Below are 24,698 nucleotides of genomic sequence, written 5' to 3'. Positions count from 1 at the left end.
TAAAGGGCATCATTAACTACCTTCCCATCCTCCCGCATCTTCTTAACCTATGGTTAGAAAATTGACAAGCTGATCATCTTATGTACTCAATATATTAAAAAAAACTGACAGTGCACTTCAAAATCTTACATGGTTCTTGAACCATTTCGCAAATCCTGCCATAACCAGTTTGTCAATGTTTCTTGGATATTGGGGCAGTAACTCCTCTTTGTATATGCTGCACAACATAGTGATCGCGTCAAACATCTAAATATATAAGAATGTGTTGCAAGTTTAGTAGATTATGATGTATAAGAAGCAGTACTGCACTTACTTGATATAAGGTAGTATCTCAGGATAGTTATTCAACACATACCAAACCATTTTGTCCAAATCTTTAGGTTTGTCCTCTTGTCGACTCTTCCCTGTAACTCGAATAGAATAATCGAAAACATTGAGCCCGGGATTGTCTTCAACCACCTCTTTACTAAGCTGATCAGCTGTTTCAATATATTTTGAGCAGAATGTCAATGCTTCTATAGCAATGTAGGCCTCTACAATGGAACCCTCGGGTCTAGATCTGTTCCTAACATAGCCCTTGAAAGTGCCTAGCCGCCTTTCAATAGGGTACATCCAGCCATACTGTACTGGACCTCTAAGTAGTGCCTCATCAGGTAGATGAACAGCCAAATGCACCATCACATCAAAGAAGGCTAGAGGATATATCTTCTCAAGGTCGCATAGGATAGTTGGTATCTTCTCTCTAAGACGCTCCAAAGCATCTATCCTGATATTCCTATTGCAGAGTTCCCTGAAGAATTGTCCCAACTCTGCAACTGCTCTGTATAAGTGAGGGCGGCCCAATCCTCTAACTATAACAGGTAAAACCCTTTGAAGTAGGACATGGCAGTCATGAGCTTTCAACCCTTGTACCTTATTTCCATCTGCACTGACTCTCCTTTCAGGGTTGGAAGCAAATCCATGTGGGAACCTCACACGTGACAGGACCTCGCAGAATTCTTTTCTTTTTACCTTGTCCAAGACGTACACAGCTGGTGCCATATCCCGTGGTTTACCTTCATCTTGCACCTGCAAATCCTTTCTGATACCCAGGTGTGTCAAATCAATCCTAGATTTTAAGGTATCTTTCGTCTTGCCTTCAATATTAAGAAGTGTGCCGATAATGTTGTCACATATATTTTTCTCGATGTGCATCACATCAAGATTATGCCGCAGATCCAAATCTTTCCAATACTCCAAGTCCCACAAAGTGGACCTGTGGGTAAACAATAATCTCTCTTCTACCCTGCCACACTTCCTTTTCCTGCTACCATTACCAGGATGGTTTCCTGGTGTAATATGCCCGACCTTCTCTAATTCCACTTGCAACTCATCGGCAGTGAGCCTCTTTGGCGCATCACGGTTTTCATGCTTTGCATTGAACACATGTCTTTGGTATTTTCTAGGATGCGGCTTGTCCTTGGCAAGGAAACGGCAGTGTCCAATATAATAGATCTTGCTAAGTATTGCGTATGGCAGCGGATTCCTGTCACAGCGAACACCCTGACATAGTGCCTAAAGCAGGATAATCATGGACACACCAAATTATAACAACACACAGAAGGAAATCAGCTGGTGGGCTGCTATATAGGTATCGACTGAGAACACCCTTCCATAGCTGTTGACGTTCCTCCATAAGAGGCTCCATGAACAAATCAAAATCCTTTCCAGGACTTTTTGGACCTGGGATGAGCAAGGCCATCATGTAGTTTGATTGTTTGGTGTAGACATTTGGAGGCATGTTGTAAGGGATAACAAGCACTGGCCACAAGCTATATGTGGCGCTCTGGTGGCCAAATGGGTTAAATCCATCTGAAGCTAAGACAAGTCTAATGTTTCTCGGGTCAGCAGGAAACTATTTGTGTTTATCATTGAAGCTTTTCCACTCACTACCATGAGATGGATGGCTCATTACATTCTGATCTTTGTACTCCTGGTTCCTAGAATGCCACAGTACATCCTCTCTTGTTTCAGCATCATGAAACAACCTCTGCAATCTTGGTGTAATTGGAAAATGTCTCAGAACATTATGAGGAATCCTCTTCACAGCATCACCATCTTTCCATCTTGATGATTTACATTTCAGGCATTCACTTAAGTTGGCATAATCCTTCCGGAAGAGAACACAATTATTTTTACAAACATGGATCATATCATATCCAATTCCAACTGCACGAAGGAAATTCTTCATTTTACTATAGGTGTGTGGCAGCACAGATGCATATGGGAAAGATTTGCGGAAAGCAGCCAACATTGCATCGAATGATTTGTTGGTCATCTGCTCAGATGTCTTCACCTGAAGAAAGGTGACCATAGCTGAGAATACTGACAGCTTATTTCCTGGGGTGACAGCAATGTTGCATTGTTCCAACATGCGGGCCCACCATTTTTCTTCTGCAGGTGAAAGTTCAAGGAATGCACGAGCATTTCGTAGCATTGGTTGAATGTTGGTCAAACTCACTGGCTCCGCCACCACCACCTCCTCCTCCTCTTCCACCTAAGCATCAGGCATATAAAGATGGTGATCTTCTGCTTCCACGTAGTCAATAACATTGACGTTCATAGCTTCACCATGATGAACCCAGCTAGTATATGTGACCGACATCCCATACAAGTGTAGATGATTTTGCACAGTTGACTAGGGTCTTGTACCCGAATTAATACAACTGCTACACGGGCAGAGCACATCTGATTTCGGACCACCGTAATCAGCTCTGATAAAGTTCATGAAGTTTTCAACCCCCTCGACATATGCAGCGGAGAATCTTTGAGCAGAAGTTATCCAAGTCGTGTCCATCTGTAAGACATACAAATTAGTTCTTCTACTAGATATTACAGGAAAAACATATATGCTTTTTTATGAAGTCCAGAAAAAATACCTAGGTCGATGTCTAAAGCTATGGCAAGATATTTGGACGAGCTTATCTAAGTAACAAAATATATGTAAAGCTAATTCAGCAAACAGATTTGAGTGCCAAATTATGGAAGGCTATTTCAGCAGTCAATGAGGCCGAGCACATAGCCATCAAACTATCGAAGGCCATCGCAGCAAGAAAGATCGAGTATAAAACGGTTTAGAGCTATTTCACCTAACAGATTGGCTACTAGACCATGGCAATCTACGTCACAATAAATATATGGCAAGATATTTTAGCAACTAATCGGCCTTGGCATGCCATCTCAGCTAAGCAGATTGAGTGCAGAATAGGGCAAGGAAGCTTCTTAAGCAGAGCATATTGACAGTAAACTACTTCGGCAAACAGTGAGATTAACATCGTCTATTAGCTAACATTCAATGCTACACCGACATGAACGGGGCCTCAGTCTAGAATGCGCATACCGTGGGAGAAGCTGACCGCCGTGCGTCTCCACACGAACGTCGGCAGCGGTGGCGGTGCTGACCACCGTGTGGCTCCACAGGAACGTAGCCAGAGGTGGCGACGCTGCTAGAGGATGGCAGTCTATGAGAGCGTACAGTGGGAGCGAGAGGATCGCCGAACCGCGGCGCCAACGTATCGGCGCGGCGGGGAGGGCGGCTTTGGCGGAGCGAATTTATTCGAGGGGGACAGAGGGGAGGGGGGTTTGGGGAATATTATTGGCTAGTTGGCCGAAGGGCGGTTTAATCGGATTTGGGGGGAATTTTTGGGTGTGGGGGGGTGGATTTTCGCGCGGTGGGCGGGGGGAGTTTGGCGCATGGTCGGTTTCTCCAAGTGCAGTCCCACGTGTCTGTGAATAGGTAAGCCGAAGCGTGTTCCATTTGTGTGAGCCGTGTGCAGGACCGAACGTGTGTGGGGTGCAATGCGACCGCAACAGGAGTGCTATGAGTGTACCGCCTTTTTTCCTTTTAAACTAGGTGCTTCGCCCCCTCAGAAAAAATTTGTTGCTTCGCGCGATCCATCGATACTTCTACTAGTAATCCGGTAATCTCGACTAAAACGGCATGGCCGGGACTTTTCCCGCGCGATATGCTGGGAGGTTGGCTTAGCTGGGTTTTTTAGGACAAGTAATGCTACACCTACGTAATCCCAGTTACATAATTAACATAATGTGAAACGTGTGAGCTGTTGATTGTAGATTGAGGGGAGGGAGGGGCCCACCACCATGAAAATCAGGGGAGGAGAGAGAGAGGCAGTTTACATTAACCCTTTCGTAAGTTCCCGTAGATGTAGAAAGATGTGAAATGCGTGAATGTGTAGTGGACGTACTATTGGTGTGCCTAAGATAATTTGTGTATGTATAGACCCTATGTGTTTATTTTACTTCGCATGTTAGATTTGTCTCGATTCAATAAAAAGCAGAGTTGGTGATGATGGTGTGCCAGGTCATCCTGCAATATAGGCCGTCCGATCTATATCTGACGGATAGGAAGGAAACTATGACAATTTACCCGCACTCCTCTCCACATTTGCAGACAAGGCTTTCCCTCGTTCATCATTTTCTCCCACAAGATCTTGATCTTCCGTGCAATGCACGGGCATCTGCTAGTACTCCTACAATATGTATATTATTTTGAAAGTTCATATACACCGGCCGAGATTAATGCAAACACGGTAGATTTTCATTACATTTCGAACTTTTATAGGGCAGAAAAATAAAAGAAACCCGACCCTAAACGTATTCTATGGCGGCGACCAACGTCCTCCATCTGCGATCTCTATGTACGGGGGCGGGGTTCAAGACCTGTGAAGTGAAGGTGCAGTCTCCAGCAGGAAGAGTAGAACACGGGATACTGACCGGCCAGTTAGCACACCATGCCCTGCCGCCTCCCATGCCCTACTCATCCTCGGAGGAGTCCCCGACTTCGACGGTGCCGGACATTGGTCGGCCGCAAGTAGGACGCGTGGCTGGCGGTGCTCCCGTCGTCGGCCGCCAGCATGGCCACCACTTGTGCGGTCGCGTCCGCGTCCGGCTACGCTGCTATTGCGTCGTGAGAGGCGACTTGAGCGAGGGTGGCGACCTCAAGCTTCATCCCCGAAGACAAGCTCTCCCACAGAGTGCTCGCACTTACGGTCATGGCGGATGTGGTGCCAGGTAGGAGGACGATACGCTATGGTGTGGAGGTTAGCTAGGCGTTGCCTCTTTAAGTAGCGCATTCCGGTGAGGCCAAGCGCTCGGGTGCCTCATTAAGTCGCCGAAGTTGGTTCCTCGGGCACCGAGCCTCTTAACAACGACATACGGACGGACGGCATGAATGCGGGCAGTTGGCGCTGGCTGGGAACGCACCATGCGACGGCGCGAGGGACGAGGGTTTTGGTGTGCCAGGGTAGTCAGCTGCGGTCGTGGCAATGTTGGAGATGCCCTTTTCTCACATGTGATCCCCGCATGTCATTGAAAAAGCAAGACGACCCGGCATGGTCTCAGTTCCAGAGTATGCAGTTGGCCGTGCTACACCACTCCGCGGACACGTCACGACGCCCCGTGCATCCTCGACGAGCCGGGTGTTGGGGTGTGTTTGGATTGTGACCAAAGTGCACCTTACCAAAATTTTCGTCATGGCCCAAAGATTGGTCTTTATTTGGATGGTTGCCATTTGTTGGCATGCCAATGAACTCTAGCCAACTCTAGTGCATTTTTCTTGCCAATGTCGGCCAAATCATGGGCAACCAATACGTCAACCAAAATTTTGGTCATGACCCAAAGATTGGTCTTTGTTTGGATGGTTGCCATTTCTTTGGCATGCCAATGAACTCTAGCCAACTCTAGTTCATTTTTCTTGCCAATGTCGGCCAAAACATGGGCAACCAATACCTCAACCAAAATTTTGGTTACCCAATGCTTTGATGGGGCAACCTTGGGCACAAACCAAACATACCGTTGGTCGTGCCACAGCACTAACGCCACCCTCGGCACACTGAAACCGACCGTGTCTAGCTACGATATGAGTGTGTCACTCACCACGGTCGCCGTTTCCAGAGGCGGTGCTGGAGCTGCGCCCCGTTGTTGGCCCTAACAACCCACATGAACGGTTGTCGGTGGCGAGAAGGTCGTGGGCCAGCTCCTCCATTGGACTAGTCTGCGCTACGTCGTCCTGACGGGTGTGGCCCACATGTCGGTTTCCCTATTTTCCCGGCCATATTCAAGCGTTAGTGCTCCTTGTTGCGCATTAGGCCTTTCACTATGTAGGCCAAGCGAGACAACTTATTGTTTATTTGAGCCGTTCAAGTATAATCATGTGGCATTTGCTTATTTCTCATTCCTCTCCAACCCGCTTCTCCATCGATCATGTCGCCCTCTAGTCGAGTCCATCCTCCCGCATGCCTCGTTTGAACATTCCGCCGAGTATCATTCGCATGTACCCACCCTAGTCCTCTTTCAATAGATCTTCGGACCCCGAGATGAAATCGAGAGGGAACGAGTGGGGGCACGTGATACCTAAGACGGATTCAAAATTTGAACCGGTGATCATAGCTTCCACAAATCATATATAAAGGGTATTCAATGTTCGTTTCGTTTTTGAACGTACAATATACTCCCTCCTATCCTTTCTAGTTTACATATAAGTTTTATGTGTAGTCAAAGTATCTCTATTTTCATGAAAAAGGTATCAACATTCAACAACGCCCAATCAATATTGTTAGATTCGTACGTACTCCTAGATTTGTACTCGAGATGGTTTCCACTTTGACTATTGTCAAGATTAATAGTACATGAGATGTATAATGTGAAAATTATATCATTGGAAACTCCTTTCACATACTAATTTGACCGTATGCTTTGTGTAAGTTGCATGTCATATATTATTACTCTAACATTTGGTCAAAGTTAGCCTAAAAAAACGCATTAGACCATGTATGCTTTGTGTAAGTTGCATGTCATATATTATAACTCTAACATTTGTGTAAGTTGCATGTCATATATTATTACTCTAACATTTGGTCAAAGTAGTATAGTGGAAGTGGATCCTCTGACGTAGGTATCCCTGCCTTACCCTCCCTTTCGGTCACTTACTGGCGGACCCCATGCTTGCTAGGCCCCGCATGTCAGTTACTCAATGGGTTCGACCACATCAGGGAATCCTCATCCGTAGTATACTCCCTCTATTTTTATTTACTCCGCATAAAATAGAGGGAGTGGTGGTATAATAAATGACACGGGCGGGGGAGGGGGAGGGACGTCGGTTTGCTCTCAATTGTGGTCCCACAAGCGAGCGAAAATTCAAGACAAAGTGCGTTCCATTCGGTGAGCGACGTGGAGTGTCCAGCGTGCCGGGCTGCAACACGAACACGACAAGAGCAATGTACAGTCAAAACCGATTGACCGGTCATCACCGGAAACACTATTCACACCAGAACCTTTGCTGCTCGGCCTACGCCAGCCACTGCCCTAAAACCACACCAAATCTCCATCCCATTCCCCCACCTTTCGATCCCCTAGCCCGCATCAAGCGTCCCCTAGTTCGCCAGAAAGCCATGGTGCACTGCAAGATCACTTACTACAAGATGCTGACGCCGGAGCGCCGTGCAGAAATCGCGGCAGCTGTCGGCGCCACAGACCTCCATTCCCAAGCTCTCTTTGCGGCGGGCCAATCCCCGAGTTCTTTGGAGCCAAGCTACGAGGAGGAGGAAGCCGATCCAATGTTCATGGCGGAGGTCATGGCGCAGAAGGCCCCCGATGGGTATGAGATGATGGACGTCAACTTCGTGCCGGTGTCCGAGTCCCCCATGGTGCAGGCGGACCAGCGGTTCAACATGGTGATACTAAAGGAGGACCGGGAGGCAGAGGATCAACTCGACGCGGAGCGCGCGCATGCCGCTGCCATCGAGGCTCTCCTGCAGGCGGAACCGGATGTCGTGGATGTGAACCGGGCGGCGAAGGCTCAACTTGAGGTGGAGCGCGCGGATGCCGCTGCCATCGAGCCCTCCTGCAGGCGGAACCGGACGTCCTGGACTTGAACCGGGCGGCAGAGGCTCGACTCGACACAAAGCACGCGGATGCCACTCTCATCGATGCCCTCCTGCAGGCGGAACCGGATGTCCTGGACTTGAACCGGGCGGAGGAGGCTCGACTCGACACGGAGCGTGCGGGTGCCGCTGCCATCGAGGCCCTCCTGCAGGAAGAACCGGACGTCCTTGACTTGAACCAGGTTGTGCTCTCATCCATGCAGAGCGCCCGCACGCTCTGCTTGAACGAGTAGCTGGAGGCCGAGGACAACCACGGCGCGAAGACACACGTCGACAGCGACGGCTGGTTCGCGCCGGCAGCCAAAGACGATGAGGCCGTCTCTTTCCGCGAGCAGTGATAGTTTTTCTTTATGTTGTTGTTTTTAAGGATCTTTTGCTGTGTAAAAACATATATTTGTTACACAAGTCGACTGACTTGGGTCAGTCTACCATTTCAGGCGGTTGGATGAATATCCTATGTCTCCTAACCCTTCTTTCCTTCTTCCTCACCTCTTCTTCTTCCCCAACAGACCACCGCACAGGCCGTACGGATACTCCCCAACATGCGGTTGGATAAACATACTCTCTGAACGAAAATTATGTGTCAGCGATAGGACGGCTGAGTTTGGTTTGTTCACATGCGACAGCATGTGTCAGTGAGGGTGCGTTCCCTTGGTTGGGTTTGCGGCGTGCATGAGCGACTGGGTGAGGGTGCGGTGCGACCGCGGCGTGCAGGAGAGACCGTGTGAGGGTGCGGTGCGACCGCGACAGCCGTGCGCAAGTGTACCTCCTTTTCATTTTGAAAATTTTAGGCAATCTTGGAAAAAATGTGTGGCGAAGTTTGGCAATGCAAGGCCTAGACCCAAACAGGATAAGTTTGTACGTACTAGGAGTACTAGTGTTAAAAAAGAAAGGCGGGGTTTTCCTTCACGGGATTTAATCGATACAAATCCTCGTTTCACGTGTCAATTAATGCGTATTTTTTCTCCAAAGACCAAAGAGCTAACCATCTCACTCCTCATCGCTTGATTAATGCAGCGCCATGCAAACCAACCTTCTCACTTCCGCATGCATGTAGGGGATATTAATGTCCTTGGTTGCTAACCCCATCAATTTCGCCTCGATTATTGTTAGTGGCCCTTTGCAAATTGTAATTTTGATATACTGTCCTTGTGTACAAAACAATGGAGGTAGTAACTATATTTGACTTCCTTCCCCATTGCGGTGACGTCGACGAAATCTTTTTTGGTGGTTTGGCAAAGTGCGTTCGACGGAGAACACCATTGAGGGAGACCACGATAAGTCGTTCGCAAGTGCCGCCTACAAGTCGAGACAACTGCTTTATTTGCATCCAGGAAGTCCTTTACTAGTAATCCCTCCAATCCTTTTTTTCTTTGCGTCTAAGGTCCAGCCCGTATACAAGGAGAGGAGCAATTAGCAAAAAAATGGACTGTTTTGCCCCTGGATTCATCTGAGGAGACCCTGGTTGCATGCGATATTGGCTCAGACTTTGCATTCATGTTGTCTCTCTCTCCTCCCTGTCCATCTCTCTGCACGCATGAGCCTCTCGCTCGCTCTCCTATTTCTGCATGCAAGCAGCTCTCTCTGCCTTGGGAAGATGCGAAGCACATGGGAAAGAGAGATGGGATTACTGCAGGCACGCATGCGGTGGAAAGGGATGGAGGGCCCGGTTGGAAAGAGCAGCAAAAAAATGACAATGTGCACAGCATTGCATGGAAAACAAAATTTTCTTAGACGCAGACAAAAAAGGACCGGAGGGAGTACTACTAGGAGTACTAGTGCGGTGAGATGGTTTCTCGAAGAATACGATGGAGAAGCGGAGTCAGCGAAGAGTGAAATGATGGTTGCTTCGTCCGTGCTTTTGTGATTTGACGCCTCACTGCTTTGTGATTTGTGATACAAGGGACATGGGAGTAGACTTTGTGCTCTATACTGTACTACATGCGTCCAAGCATGGGAGAAAGAGGAGAGACGTTGCATTTTTCTATTCCTTCAATCAATCAATCAGGGAGCTTCGGTTCCATCTTTTTGGCTTTGCCAACACCGTCCACAATGGTTCCCATGATGCTAAAAGCTATTTTCACATTTCGCTACACATTGTGGATGCCCTTAACCGTACCACTTGGTTTTGCTCCTGTGTGCTATCTATACAAATCTCAATTATATTGATCTAAAAAATTATAGAATCAAGATTAGCAAAAAGGAGGTGATTTTTCCGCGCGGATGGCAGGGGAGGTTTCTTATTTGAGCAATGCTACATCCACGTAATGGTTTACGTAAAGTTACGAACTGATGTGATGTGGGACTATTTGATTGGATTAAAGGAGAGGATTAGGCCCAATCCACCTGAAAATTAGGGGGGCATATATAGATTAGATGGAAAGTATACATAGTAGCTACGTAGCCCTTTTCAAGTCTAGGATTAGGCTTCTTATTTTCGGAGGACGTTGTCCTGGCGGTTTGCTAACATGCGGTCCCACGTGTCAGTGCTTTACCAAGCCGATCCACGTCCCACATGAGGCAGAACAGCGGTAGAAGCAACACATGGTTAAGTTGAAGAAGATGAGGGAGAAGTGGATTCAGCAACGAGTGAAATGATGGTTGCTTCGTCCCTCCAACTTAACTGCGGGAAAGGTGCAGCTTTGTGATTTGATGCCTCATTGCTCATTACTACGCCGGCACCATGACTGGGGTGCTTCACCCCGGCTGCTCTACACTGTATTCCGATATGGCACGTGGCCCCGGTAGCTTGATGTCCCACATGTCAGTGAAAGGAACTAGAAGATCTATGAAAGCGAGCGCTCCACTCTTACGACGGAGGAGTAGACGACACGACGGCCCAGTGAACTGTCACTTGTACTATATAGTACTATAGTTTTGCTATTTCGAATGATCCATCGAAACAAACCCGATTAAACAGGAAAGGGTGGGATTTTTCCAGCGCGGTAGATGATATTGGCCATACATTCAAAGGCAATTTTAATGTATGCAAACTGAATAATTATAAGTAACAATATGATATCTAGTAAAACTAAAAACACATATGATTTATTGTGTTAGAGTGTAGTAGTAGTGCTGTATTGCATAGTTGTTAGATGTAACATGCGAGAACGTGTAGAGATGTAGTTTTGGAGGGCCTATAGAGAGAAAAGCATAATACGGTCACCGAACTTCAGAATAAGCTGATTACGGTCACTTTATACATTTTGCGGTGATTATATGGTCACTTGGTCATAGTTCAGCATCAGATTGCACTCTATTGACCGGCCAAATAGTTTGCGTGGCGCCATGTTGACTAGTTAAATTGACCACGTTCCTTGTGGGTCCCACCTGTCAGTTCGCATGTGCAAAAGGTCAGATAAACACAAATTTACGCAGGCGCGACAAGGCTCCAACCTGTGCGCGGGAATCACCTGGTTGTGTATTTGTCTGTCAGGGCCTGATGTGTGTGCATGCACGTGTAGGTTGAGCACTTGAGCGTGAGAGTGTGTTTTGGTCGTGTGGTGTATTGGTGTGTGCATGCATGCGTGCGTGTGTGCGTGTGAGTGTTGCGTGCGTGCGTGTGAGTGTTGCATGCGTGCGTGGCTGCGTGTGTACGTGTCAGTGTTGCGTGTGTGTGTGGGTGCATGTGTTTGTGTGAGTGTTGCGTGGATGCAGTTCGTGTGCATGTGTGCGTGTGTGTATAATCACCACACCAGCTCCTGTGTGTTAAAACAGACGGCTCAACATACCAGTACAAGGCCACCTTGTCCGCTGTGCCCGCGGTCATGACTTTGAACCACCGTCCAAATATTTTTTTGTCGTTTGTTTTCGTTCTTACTAGCAAGATGCCCGTGCGTTTCACGTAACATCAAGATGCATTTGTATGACTTGTTTATCTTGTGAGAGAAAAGGATGAACGAGTGAAGGCCTTATTTGCAAATGTGGAGAGGTGTGTGGGTACCTTTCTGCAAAATTGCCATAGTTTCTTTCCTATCCGTCAGATATAAATCAGACGGTCTATGTTGCAGGATGGTAGGCACACCATCATCACCAACTCTGTTTTTTATAAGAGTGTATTTTATGTATTTTATAAGAGTGTAGATGTAGAGTAGATACAAGTCGACAGGTGGGCATGATGGTAGAGAGATAATGTGATGCAACACTAGAGGTGCCACGTGGAGCATTTAACTGGTCAACTAGTCATGTCATGAGCAAATATAGAGTTGTAAGGTGAGCCCGTGACTGTATAATAACCACTAAACGTAAATGGTGTCCGTAATGTGTGGACTCTGAAGTACAATGTACGTATCGTGCTTTCGCTTCAAATACAATGATCATCATTGCATATTTCGCGAGAGAAAGATGAAACATGCGTGAATTTTCTGGGGGCTTTCTTTTAGAGGACCTGGAGATAGTTTTGTGTGCATACGTGAAAGGGGCGTACAGGGGGGGTATGTGATGTAGAGAGAGATGCTCTTCATTTCTCTTTATTATGACTAACTTTGTATATAGTATAAAAACATACAAATTCACAGTGCGGAATAAATATCATTGTGGGCACCATGCAATGCAAATTAGCGTTCGTACTCCTCCATATAACTTTGTAGTGTTGTATATATGTAGAAACTCTCAAATATTTTTTGGCCACAATTTATTCAAAAGGAATGTTGTATGCGAAATAAACGTGAAGAGATGGCTTTTTAGATCAATGGGGTACGTGATGTAACATGTGTGAATGTGTAGTTGGTGCATTTGGCGGGGTCTGGAGAGGTATGTGTGTGTATTACATATTCGAGAGAGGCATGTATAGAGGGGCCGACGGGGAGGGGGAGTGGGAGAGATAGCACAAGAAATGAGAGTGGTCTCTAGAGAGAGAGGAATATGACGTGACGACAAGAGATTCCATTCCCTTGAGTGTGTATATGCAAGGGGGGAGGGAATAGAGGCACCAGGAGAAATTTTCTGTGTGTGTGGTGTTTGTGTTGGTATGTGTGGGTGTGAGAAGATAATGAGACATGGGGGCAGAGGGTGTGTCACCGCTGAGGTCCGGTGGGTCGAGGTGAGGCCCTTCGTTCGGTTCCGTCCTGCGCCACATTGGTCGGCCCGTGACGCATTTAGGAAGACCCAGGGATGACTAGTTGTACAAGACAAAGATAGCAGAATTGTGAAGGACTCTGTGTCCACTGACAAAGCCGGCTAGGATTTGTAACCCTAGGTTCTCGGACTAAGGTAACCCATTTATCTCCGATATTACTATTCATCCAACCTAACTTTAAGGGGCATCCTACAGAATGCTCTGCTAGAATCATACTCGTCGATTAGGAAGAGAGGTGTGAGACAATGCATGAGAGACAAGCGTAAAGATAATGTGCGTACATGAGACCCGTAGGCAAGTCCATGTATATAGAAAGGGTCGATGAGGATTGTGTGTGTGTATGTTTGCGAGAGGAAGAGTGCTTGTGATAAAGGTTAGTGGAAACAATTGTAAATGGTTACGAGAGGGAGGGAGGGTTATATCTAGAGCATGTGTGCGAGAAAGACACCTCGGGAGAGAGTGTGTGAGCATGTGTGAGAGACCACCAATGGAGAGTGAAACTACACGTAAAAGACTGCTCTACACATTGATTAAAGATATAAATTGTATCCAAATATTAGGATGGGATCATGATATTTGCAATTCACGTAAGGAGTGGTCATTGATCCATCAGACATCTAGATTCTATCGAATTTGAGCATGTCTATGTTATTATTCGACACAATTGATCCACATAGTTAGTATTTTGAACTCCAGATAATGCATCGCTTTAGCAATCGAATATAAACGTGAGTATAGTTCATGTTGTGTGTGTAAAGCACATTATACATACAAAAGTTACACAATGGACATTATAAATAGCTACCTATGAACTAGCATACATTTGAATTCAACTTAAGGTGGTTGAAAAAAATCGAATTCAACATGAAGTCCATTCAATTATTTGAATTTGATATCATGGCATTTGTAAACCATACCTAAATTATGGGGGCACCTATCTTTTCTCTGATTTTGTACATAATAGCATATGTAGTCGTGTACAAAATAGATTCAAGTTTAGCTCCTCCATTCCATGATAATCGTAGTTATAGGATTTTCAAGTGTCAAAATTTCAAAAAGAAGCGGATAATTTAATGAGGTTTTCAAACATACAAGGTCATATATAACGTTGTCTATTTGGGTCAATCCTCATAGTTCAAGAGTACTCTAAACGTGAATGCTTGTGTTTCAAAATTTCAAACGAAGCGCCAAAAGAGCCTCTACTTGCCCGAAACCGCATGAGACGAATGTTTGGTAGTACAAGGAAATTACTTTTCTAATAACTCCGACCCGTGAAACCTACTGGCCCGACATCCAAAGGTCTAAACCGGGGTAGGTTTGTAGCTTCATCTAGACGCCACACAACCGCATCCGAAAAACATTCATACACAATCTGCGCCTAAGCACACATGCGTGCGACCGAAATCGCTCCCGCCCACTGTTTGGGACACCTGGGATTACCATCCTACCCCCGACCCGCAGTAGGTCCAAAAATTAAGAGGGGGGCAAAGTTTGTACTTTCCCCAAATTTCAAACAAGCGCGTCCCATATTTTGTTCAAAAAAGCCAAAAACAAGCGCGTCCGAGACCAAAACATGGTTCCCCCACCCATCTGATTCCCCATTCGTACTCCGTGGCCACCAAAACTACCTCTCCACCAGCCGCGAAACCACGGCGTCCTCCATCCGCCAACCCATCCCAACCATCAACCGCCAGCCTCCTCCATCATGCCGGAGCTGATACCCCGACATCATTGTCCATCGCAACCTCAACCGCAACGCCCTCCACGGCTAGTAGTTGAAGCCGAGCCCGAGCCGTCCGTACACGAGCCAGTTCAACCATGTCGTCCTGCACCTCACCGCTGCCACTCCAACTTCTCCACCCTCCACCGCACCAGAGCTGTTCCTGCTATGCCGTCCTTCGCCGCCTCGGATCTGCTTCCCCTCCGCCGACATATGGCCACGGCAACACAGTCAACAATTTGGCCATGGGTTCGTCCAAGCCTGCACCCTCCAGAACATCGGTTACCCCGGTAAAGAGAAGAAGATCGGCGCGACATGTGGAGGTGACCACAGGGGCAACCGAAAAAGGTACTCCTCTTCCCTTATTCGTGCAAATCTTACGTCTCTGCTTGCACGGTATTCATCCCATAGAAGACATTAGTTGATCGCTTCTTCTTGATACTATATGTTCTTAGTAACTCGTGATGCACAAGGTTTCTCCTCATATACTATTTCACCTTAGCTAGAGGTCCGTCGCCCCCCTGAATTTCAATTTCTGGCCAGTTGATTCCCAATTAACGGAAGCATTCCTCGGCGTAACAGGCGCTAGTACGCCTATTACACCGGGGAAGCAGTGCCTTGGTGTTTACCTTAGGGGCGTGTGCGGCCTAGAGCTACTGGCGCCCAATCTGGAGGTCGGCCGGGATTAAAGGGATGATCTGGGGGCGCTTCCAAGCACGACGGTGGTGTGAGGTCGATGGGAGGGCGGGGCGGCAGATGCAGGGGTCTGGGCCAGTGGTCGCTGGCGGTTCGAGAAAGATCGTCAATAGTGACTGGCGGGAGGTAGACGAAGGCCATCTACCCGTTCCTTATAGATCGGAGGGTTCATTAAAAAAATCGACTGACCTATTTATTTTCAGTCGACTGTTATCTTAGATATGACCACATGTGGTGGTGTTTTGGAGGAGTACCTGCATTTCCTGTGCTCATATATTACAAAATCATACGGAGTATAATCTAATTTTGTTTGCCATGCAATGTTGTAGAGCTATCATATGTCTCTTGTCATTTATTTTTCAGCCACCTCCTATCTTCTACTTTTACAGTGCACTAGTTCTGCACACACTTGACCCTTACTCTCACTATTGTGTTTTTATGCAAGGGTATTTCAGACTCTGCTACCATGAGAGAAGCCAAAAATAAAAGAGAGAAGTCGCTCCAGCTTCGTATGCGGGTAGGCAAGACACGTTACAGTGCTATAAAGGGTGTAGTGTCAGCAGATGGAGACGGTAAACATAGCTCTGGAGTTGATGACCTTGCTCGCAATGAACCACCATCCCAGGTGCTTGCTTTAACTTCGCGGTGTCATGTGTGGTTGCATGTTCCATATGGTGTCTAGCTTGTATTCGAAAGTCCAAAGTCGGTAAGTTAAGGAAAGATATATTTTTTAATGAACCACCATCCCGTGAGCACCAGAAGACAAATAGCTAGTCAGGGCACTGGCCGAGCCAGTGACAAGCCCATCAAAGATAGGCATCAACTGGAAGGCAACTAAAGAGCTGTGATGGTGGAGAAGTAGCCCGCCTCCCACCAGGCTCTCAGGTCCTAGATGATCATGCTCACCACTCCAGCCGGATGTCTAGCTTGTATTGCTTCCAATTTGGTCAAATTGCATATGCTTACCTTACACATTATACCTTTGAATATGACATGCATTTCTGTTTTTGGTACATACTAGTACATCTATGTATTAACCATGTTCTTACATCAAACTAATGTTCTTGTGTATCCCTCATCAATCACTTATGACGAGGCAGGCAGGCAAGGGGACTACTCCTCCTTTAAAGAATGCAGCGTTAGCCTCCCGACATGATTGTCAAGAAACAGAAATGCTAGATGAAGATAGTGAATGTAGCTTTGTAGTTGATTACAGCATTTCCCCTACACTAGCATCGCAGGTGCTTGCTCTAACTTGGCAGCGTGATATGTGGTTGGATGTTGCATATGGTTTCTAGATTGTAATTCTTCCAATCTGGTTAAACTGCATGTGCTAGTCTGCTTAGCTTATACATTATACCTGTTATATTGGTTGAAATTCCATTTATGATTGGACGCTTTTAATTTGTTGAAATTCCATTTATGATTGGACGCTTTTAACATGGCAGAGTCATATTGGTTGCATCTTTCATGTGGTGTCTAGCTTGCATTGCTTCTTATTTGCCGGAATGGTTTCTGCTTAGTTTACACAAACAGTTGTGAACATGCCATGCCGTCCTGTTTTTCGTACATATTCCATCCTAGGATCATGTGTTTGCCTTACATCAAAGTAGTGATTGTCAGTATCATGCATGAATGAGTTCTGAAGAGAGAATTTTATTGCCTTTTCTTGTTGGTTTTACTTGACAATTCAAAATCAATAAAGCGAAAGGAAGTTAGCAAGGCAGCAGATAAAGGTGCTCCTTCCGAACAGAGGGCCTCTACAGTTTCTACTCCTCCACACCCCCAAGATGATTTCCAAGACAACACATGCATAGACACTCAAGAAAGTTGTGTTTATGATGAGCACGTCTCCCCTAGTGCAGCATCACCGGTGCTCCCTCTAACTTGGCACTGTTATATGTGGATGCATGTTATGTGTGATGTCTAGCTTGTATTGCTTCTAATTTTGTTGAATTCCATCTGCTTACTTTACACATTATACTTGAATAAGACACGTGTTCCTGTTTCTAGAACATACAATTTTGTCTATCACACCATGTTCTTACGTCAAATTACTACTGTTGTGTAACCTGCAACAATCACTTATCATAAGACACGTCTGACATCGGAGTGTGATATAGGTTACATCTCACATTCTTTTCTAGCTTGTACTACTAATTTGTTGAAATGGCACTTATGACGAGACAGTTTTAACTTGGTAGAGTGATATTCGTTGCATCTTTCATATGGTGTCTAGCTTTCATTGCTTCTAATTTGTTGAAATGCCTTCTCCTTAGTTTACACATCATAAGCTGTGAATATGCAATGGCACTAATGAGGAGAGACCACTAACATGGTAGTGTGATGTTGTTTGCATCTTGCATATGAATTATTTCTTGTACTGCTTCAGATTTGTTTAAACACCATTTATGATGAGACACTGTTAACTTGGCAGAGCAATATTTGTAGCATCTTTCATATGGTGTCTACCTTCCATTGCATTGCTTCTAATTTGGTGAAGTGTCTTCTTCTTAGTTTACACATCATAATTCTGGTTATCTCTTCCGTCCTGTTTTTCATACATATTACATCCTCCTATCATGTGGTTGTCTAACATCAAAGTTCAGTTTGTCTGTATCATGCATCAATTTGTTCTGACGAACTAAATTGTTATTTTTTTCTTGTCGGCTTGACTTAACATGGCACAGAGAAAGAGGAAGAAACACAGAATGGCAGGGAATGAGAAGCGGATGAATCCTGCAGATTCTGGTGGTATTGATGGTGCAATAGAAGGTCAAAGTCCAGCGGAAAATTCTACAAACACGGCATCCCATGCTACATGACTTGCAAAAAAAGCCAAACAGAAACAAATAGCTGCCACCAAACAAGCAGAGACAACCCTAGTTCTTGCAACACCTACCACAGTACTACCAGCTGCACGACTTACTCGTGCGTCAACTGAGCTAGCAGAACGTTCCCATGCTCCCTTGCCACCTGACTCTACTACCAGCTGCACGACTTACTTGTGAGCTTCAACAACAAGAAGGTAGTTGCTGAAGTCAAGTTAAAGTTGCATGCTTCTTTATATGTAGTCTCAGAGTTTGATGTACACTAACACTTCCTATGTTCGTTGTTGGACTAGCACCTAGGCACAAGAGGAAACAAACATCAGGGATAATGCTCGATAGGTTAACTAAATCTAGAGGAGGAAGAATGGAGATCCGTTTTGAGGCAGGTTTAAAAAGTCCACGTGGTGCTACAGAGTCAGCCAAGTTAGTATCAGAGGCAGCGGTTGCTGTTAGGTGTCATGTACGTATCCTCCCAACATGGATTCAATACAGTAATGACAAAGACGAAACCCAGTTCAACACCTTCCTCGACCATTTATCTATAAGTATGGTTATGTATGGAATCTAGTAATATCGTCTTGCTCTGTCCCATACTTTCTAGGTTGCTGATAATGAGACTCGCATAATTTTCAATAGATGAGGTTCAAGTTGGATAGCCAAGATGATGCAACCAGACAAGCTTGCACCCATGTTTTCAAGTCTGCTCTGCGACAGTATCGGTATAACTTGAGGAAAACTCACTTTGAAGGCAAGGCTAACAGTGAACTTTCCCAAACATCTTCAGTGGAAAATATATCGGATGAAGACTGGAGGGGCCTTGTTAAATACTGGTCTGATCCGAAGTATCAGGTACATTATATATATGTGATCAGATCACATGTTGAAGTCCTATTTACGCATGTTCCACACAAATCTATCTTCTTGTAGGTGAACTGCTCAAAGAACAAGGCCAACCGTACGAAAGTGAAATTCCAACAGACGATAGGATCTCGTAGCTATATTGCACACTGATAGGATCTTGTAATTAGCTGTTGTTTCACTCTTTTCGCTGTACCATATTATCAGATCTATATTGACTTGTTCGAAATGAAGAGGAAAGCCTGCAAGGACCAAAAAGTACCTGAACCAAATGTTGAGGAAATCTTCAAGGACTGTCACACCAGCAAGAAGAGGGGCATGACTACACCAGTCAAAGCCACTGTTGTAAGTCCTTAATCCTCATGCCTTTTAACACATACTCTGACTTGTGCCTTGAACTGCATGGTTTGCAGGAAATGTCTATTACTCTTTTCAATTTTATACACAATTGTCTTAGCGTATCATTGCACCTTACAAGGTTTAAAAGAGAGGAGTGATGTTCCTTTGATCTTGACCCGTAATCTAGTTCCGTGCTAGACTTGCCCACACAACGTTACAATTGCATGTTTGTCTGTTCTCAGTTGTTTTGTGATATGAATGATGTCATACTATGCTTACCGTCTTATAAACTTCGTCTCTTTATCCTTAGCCCTCAATACAATGTGAAGAAATAGACAATAAATTAGCGATGGTACATGGTCATATGTTTGGAACCTGGTTTTATTATGTACTTTGCAATAAAATACAACTAATAGTTTACATGGGTTCACCAGAATAAGTTCTGTATATAGACCAAAGCCATTTTGTTTGGTTTTGTTGCCTCCTTAATATCTTCTGTTCTGGTAGTACTAATGTAAAACCTCAACTTTTCAGCGAGTTATGGAAAAAATGGTGGAACCGCCACCTTCTAAAGGTGGTGAGGCAACTATAACCGCAATGTCAGCCCTTGCTGCAGTGGGTCAGTACCTGTCCACTAACAGTGCCAAAGGCACGTTCCTTCATAATACTGGGTTGGTTGATAAGGCAATATCGTCCAAACTGCCTCATGATCAAGGTATGCAAGCTCAAAGCAATGTTGTATCTGCGCTCTAGACACAAGTCCATTCCCTAACAGAGACCCTTTGTGAAACAAGGAGAAACATTGCTCAATGTCATCAAGATATGCATGGTTTCGAAAATAGACTATCAGACATTTGCTATGTTGTTCACGAGCCTAGGGGAAATGAAGGCGAGGGTTATGGTACTCCATCGGACAATACAACATGAAAACGTAACAGTCAGGTCAAATGAACTGAGCTTCTGAACTTCTGGTGGTGCATTTATCTGCTAGACTATTAAGTTTTATGCCAACCTTCCTTTTGTTATATAATTGTAATTTTTTTTGGTGCGATACAAAATTTATTCTTAACGTGCAGCCACCGGCTGAAGAAAACAGCAAGCCATTTTTGTATAGTGTAGGGTGTTCCCTATATTTGCACTGGTGGCGATCTTTGATGACGAGTGGATGTAATCTGTGCAATCGCCTTAATAGCCTAGCGTTAGTTTCAGCCTTATTTATTTCCTAGTCTTCTTTTTCCCTGGTTAGCTAGTGGCTGCAACTACCATGGGCCATATACGGGACGTAGGATCCATGGGTCTCCTACGGGCCGTCGATAAATGGGCCTGTAATTGGTGGGCCTCGGGCCGTCGGATAAATGGGTCTACATGGGCCGTAATCAGGCGTAATTGGTATCAGCCCAACATGGTAATAGGCCGTTAACAGGCCGTAGGACAGCAGAAGCTTAATTCTATCACAGGCATAACGGGTCGTTAATGGGCCAGAATATAGGACGGGCTGGAAATGGCGCAATGGGTTAACAGGCCAGAAACGGGCCGACTCTTGCCATGGGCCGAATTTGGCCCATTAGGGTAACAGCCAGTAATGGGCCGACTCTTGCCATGGGCCGAATTTGGCCCATTAGGGGAACAGGCTAGTAACGGGCCGACTCTTGCAATGTGCCGAATTTGGCACATTAGGGGAACAGGCCAGTAACGGGCCGGAAGTATCGAGGGCCGAAAAGGAGCCCAAGAACATATGGGCCGTCAATAGGCCGAAAGCTAACACGGGCTGGAAACGGCCCATGTAAATCACGGTCCGTTAACGGGTATAAACAAAATTATTGTTTATTATGGGCTAGAGTCACCGTGGGCATGTAAAGGGCCGAAAGATATGAAGGCCTCATATGGGCCGAAAGACGTCGTTGGCCATACATGGGCCGAAAGTGAAATGGGATGGTGAGGGAGTCTTGGATTAGGGGGTGTCCGGATAGCCGGACTATACCTTTGGCCGGACTCCTGGACTATGAAGATACAAGATTGAAGACTTCGTCCCGTGTCCGAAAGGGACTTTCCTTGGCGTGGAAGGCAAGCTTGGCGATACGGATATGTAGATCTCCTACCATTGTAACCGACTCTGTGTAACCCTAGCCCTCTCCGGTGTCTATATAAACCGGAGGGTTTTAGTCTGTAGGACGAACAACAATCATACCATAGGCTAGCTTCTAGGGTTTAGCCTCCTTGATCTCGTGGTAGATCTACTCTTGTACTACCCATATCATCAATATTAATCAAGCAGGAGTAGGGTTTTACCTCCATCGAGAGGGCCCGAACCTGGGTAAAACATCGTGTCCCTAGTCTCCTGTTACCATCCGCCTAGACGCACAGTTCGGGACACCCTACCCGAGATCCGCCGGTTTTGACACCGACGTTGGTGCTTTCATTGAGAGTTCCTCTGTGTCATCACTTTTAGGCCCGATAGCTTCTCCGATCATCAACAGCAATGCGATCCAGGGTTAGACCTTTCTCCCCGGATAGATCTTCGTATTCGGCGGCTTTGCACTGCGGGCCAATTCACTTGGTCATCTGGAGCAGATCGAAAGCTATGCCCCTGGCCATCAGGTCAGATTTGGAAGTTTGAGCTACACGGCCGACCTCCGCGGAGACTTGATCTTCGACGGATTCGAGCCGCTCCCGAGCGCGCCGCACTGTCATGATGGGCTTGATCTAGCTCTGCCGCGGAACAGTGCCCTGGAGGCCGCACCCACATCAGCTCCGACCCTTAATTCGGAGCCAACTGCTCCAATCGAGGATGGGTGGTTGGACACCGCCTCGAGGGCTGCAATCTCTACAGCGATCGAGCCGAACACTAGCCCTATTCTCTGCGAAGCCCGTGACTCCAAGGAGCCGGACTCCTCTCCAGACTCCGAGCCCTCCGCGCCCCTACCAATCGAACCCGATCGGGCACCGATCATGGAGTTCACCGCCGCAGACATCTTTCAGAACTCGCCCTTTGGCGATAATCTGAATTCACTAAAGTCTCTCTCTCTTTATAAGGAGAGCCCTGACCGGACTATGGTCAGCAAGGTTGGGATGCGGATGATGAAGAAATTTAAAGCCCACCCACCACCCACTTCGTAGCCACTTTCGATGATTTAACCGACATGCTCGACTTCGACTCCGAAGACATCGACGGTATGGACGCTGATGCAGGAGACGATCAAGAACCAGCGCCTATAGGGCACTGGAAAGCCACCTCGTCATATGATATATACATGGTGGACACCCCAAAAGAAGGCAATGGCGATGGAACAGCGGAGGATGACCCCTCCAAGAAGCAGCCTAGGCGCCGACGTCAGCGGCGCCGCTCTAAATCCCGCCAAAGCAAAAACGGTGATTTCGGCACGGGAGATAATAACACCCCGGACAGTGCCAAACACAACCACCTCCAGCAAGATTCAGCACAGGAGGATGGATAAGCCAACCCTCATGAGAGAGCGGCAGATAGAGAGGTCGAGGACGATAATTATACGCCTCCCTTCAAAGACAAGGCAAGCCTCGACGACGACGAATTTGTCGTGCCGGAGGATCCCGTCGAACAAGAGCATTTCAAACGCAGGCTTATGGCCACGACGAGCAGCCTCAAGAAAAAACAGCAACAACTTAGAGCTGATCAAGATTTGCTAGCCGACAGATGGACTGAAGTCCTTGCGGCCGAAGAGTATGAACTCGAACGCCCCTCCAAGAGCTACCCAAAGCGCAGGTTGCTACCCCGATTAGAGGAGGAAGCACCTGAACCTACATCACCAGCGCATGATGTGGCCGACCGGCCACCCCGTGGCCGCGACAGAGGGGCCTCTCAGCCCTCCACTCAAGCCGCACCCCGACGCCGCTCAAAAAATACCAAGGCACAGGAAAATGCGCCAGACCTGCGAGATATATTGGAGAACAAGGCAAGGCAAACAAGATCGATCTACGGATTGCGTGGGCGCCCCACGGCAGGAGACGGTAATCGTCACTCCGGATACAGTAAATCCGGCCGGGCCAAACACAATGGACAAAGCTCGTTTGAGCTGCGTCGTGATATAGCCCAATACAGAGGCGTCGCACACCCACTATGCTTCACAGATGAAGTAATGGATCATCAAATCCCCGAGGGTTTCAAACCCGTGAACATCGAATCATACGATGGCACAACAGATCCTGCGGTATGGATCGGGGACTATCTCCTTCATATCGACATGGCCCGCGGTGATGACCTACACGCCATCAAATACCTCCCACTAAAGCTTAAAGGACCAGCTCGACATTGGCTTAACAGCTTGCCAGCAGAATCAATTGGTTGTTGGGAGGACCTGGAAGCCGCATTCCTCGACAATTTCCAGGGCACTTATGTGCGACCACCAGACGCCGATGACCTTAGCCACATAATTCAGCAGCCAGAGGAATCGCCTAGATAATTCTGGACACGGTTCCTAACCAAGAAAAATCAAATCGTCGACTGTCCGGACGCAGAGGCCCTAGCAGCCTTCAAGCATAACATCCGCGACGAGTGGCTTGCACGGCACCTAGGACAGGAAAAGCCGAAATCTATGGCAGCCCTCACGACACTTATGACCCGCTTTTGCGCGGGAGAAGACAGCTGGCTAGCTCGCAACAATAACATGACCAAGAGCCCTTGTAATTCGGATACCAAGGACAGCAGTGGCAGATCGCGTCGCAACAAGCAAAAGCACCGCATTAACGGCGACAACGCTGAGGATACGAAAGTTAATGCCGGATTCAGAGGCTCTAAACCCGGTCAGCGGAAAAAGCCATTCAAAAGAAATACTCCGGACCCGTCCAGTTTGGACCGAATACTCGAGCGTTCATGCCAGATACATGGCACCCCCGAAAAACCAGCCAATCACACCAACAGGGATTGTTGGGTGTTCAAGCAGGCAGGCAAGTTAAATGCTGAAAGCAGAGACAAGGGGTTGCATAGTGACGATGAGGAAGAGCCCCGGCCGCCGAGCAATAGTGGACAGAAGGGCTTCCCCCTACAAGTGCGGATGGTGGACATGATATACGCAACCCACATCCCCAAGAGGGAACGGAAGCGTGCGCTAAGGGACGTATACGCGATGGAGCCAGTCGCCCCAAAGTTCAACCCATGGTCTTCCTGCCCGATCACTTTTGATCGAAGGGACCACCCCACTAGCATCCGTCATGGCGGATTCGCCACATTGGTTCTAGACCCAATTATTGATGGATTTCACCTC

This window comes from Triticum urartu, chromosome 3 (assembly GCF_003073215.2).
Source record: "Triticum urartu cultivar G1812 chromosome 3, Tu2.1, whole genome shotgun sequence".
NCBI lineage: Eukaryota > Viridiplantae > Streptophyta > Magnoliopsida > Poales > Poaceae > Triticum > Triticum urartu.
Note: the sequence above shows the minus strand (reverse complement) of the source record.